Raw genomic sequence first — 1,940 nt, forward strand, 5'->3', positions numbered from 1 at the left:
AATCGATGCATATTAACAATTTGGGATCGAGGTCTTAGTTATGGTCATCACATTCTCAAACAACGATGTTCTATTATTACATAACACATATATAACTTATTATCAATAACCGTCATAAAATGTCATTTTCACCAATTTCTGATTGGAGGCATCAACACTGTTTGTTAAAACACAAAGAATATGGCCAACGAAGTATAACAAATCCGAAGTTACGATATGAGTAACTTCTCTACGTTCTTCTATTCTAAAAGAACACCCTATCCAGCTAAATTCATGAAGATCGGACGGACAGTCAAGGCTAGATCGATTCAAAGGGTGATTCTGAATCGATCCATATTGACGATTTGGGATCGAGGGCTTTGTGGTCATCTGATTCTCAAACAATGCTATTCTATTATATCCACGCACATTTTAGTTATTATCAAAAACCGCCATAAGATGCCATTATCACCAATTTCTGATTGAATAGGCCAACACTGTTTGTGTTGGCCTATGACCTAAGAAGAATAACTAAGCCGAGAAACGTATGAATAGGCGCAAATTACAATAAAATCGATTAATAAATTCCGATAACATAATCTTTCATGCTAATTAATGTTATCCGATTTACCGGAAAACTACATAGCGTTGTTGTATGCTATCTAGCCCGGGCTAGTTCGATTCAAAAGGGGGATTCTGAATCGATCCAACACTAAGGCTTTTCTATTATTTCATAATATACATATTATTTATTATCATAAACCCCCAATAAACACAAGCATTGGAAAAATTCTTATATTCAATACGATTTCAAACATTTGTTCAAAGAATTAGATTAAAATTCAATTAGAGAAATTGTTGAGAAAATCGCGTTCACAACAAAAAACAGACATTACCCTCAACAGTAGAATTCAACACGTTAGCAACATAGTAGCAACAACTTTCAAAATAAATTTAATTTTAACCCATTAAACACAAACGTTTGAAAAATGCTATATTTCAACAATATTTCAAACATTTTTTTTTCAAAGAATTAGTGTAATATTCAAGTTGAGAAGTTGTTGAGAAAATCGCGTTCTCAACAAAAAACAGACATTACCCTCAACAGTGAAATTCAACACATTAGCAATAATATCTCAAGTGTTATCCTCAAATTGAAATGCATCGCTACTCAATAATTTGTCAACTAATTTTCGATGCGAGTCAAATTCGAACTAACATCGTTGCAAATACTTTTCAACCTAAATTTGTAGGTATGATATCCTCACTTCAAATTGAAAGTCAAAGCCACAATTCTATGAATTTTGTATAATTCATTCATTTTCATCAAAATAAAATATATAATAATACACTACAATACCAATTGATAAATAATAATCTTATTAAACATATCAACAAGAAAGAACAAAAAAACAACAAAACGTTAAATATCTTAAACATTATTAGTAAAAAATTTTGCATTGATAATTCGATTTCCTTCCTTTTGATGTCATAAAACAGCATTAAAATTTATTAACCTGCGGGCAATGTAGGAACGTACTGGACCGCGTGTAAGAATTGATTTCCAACAGAAGGAATTCACAAAATATCCATTTTAAACTGATAATAGCATATGAATTAAACTGACGATGTGATGCACATTTTCATCCAGAAGTTATTGATTTCAACAATTTGTTGTTTTTAACTATTTTAATTGGTTGCACTTGTAATGTTTCTGGAAACTTTTTCTTGTCGATAAGCCACTCATTTTTCATTGGTAAGCTTCTTAATGTTTGCGAGAATGTAGCATACAAAGATTTTAGTTTTCTGCAAAGAGATTTAAATTTAGTGACTTCTCTAATGTGTCGATTTAATTTTTCATATTGACATACCAATTATTATAAACTATTTGAAGCAGTTTCAGTTAATTGTGTCGTAGCCAGTCTAGAGATATCCACATGCAAATATTGGGTATCTTCGGT

The 1,940-nt window shown here is 31.0% G+C and overlaps 1 long non-coding RNA gene across 1 annotated transcript; it reads right to left on the reverse strand.

Annotated features, from left to right (window-relative positions):
* Positions 1–1,272: 1,272 nt before the first annotated feature.
* LOC142223690 (uncharacterized) lies at positions 1,273–1,940 on the reverse strand. The gene is made up of 2 exons (XR_012718857.1): positions 1,851–1,940; positions 1,273–1,785 (listed from the first exon to the last, which is right to left on the reverse strand). It is a non-coding gene; the product is annotated as an uncharacterized LOC142223690 (long non-coding RNA).

The sequence above is a fragment of the Haematobia irritans genome, chromosome 2 (genome assembly GCF_050003625.1).
Source record: "Haematobia irritans isolate KBUSLIRL chromosome 2, ASM5000362v1, whole genome shotgun sequence".
NCBI lineage: Eukaryota > Metazoa > Arthropoda > Insecta > Diptera > Muscidae > Haematobia > Haematobia irritans.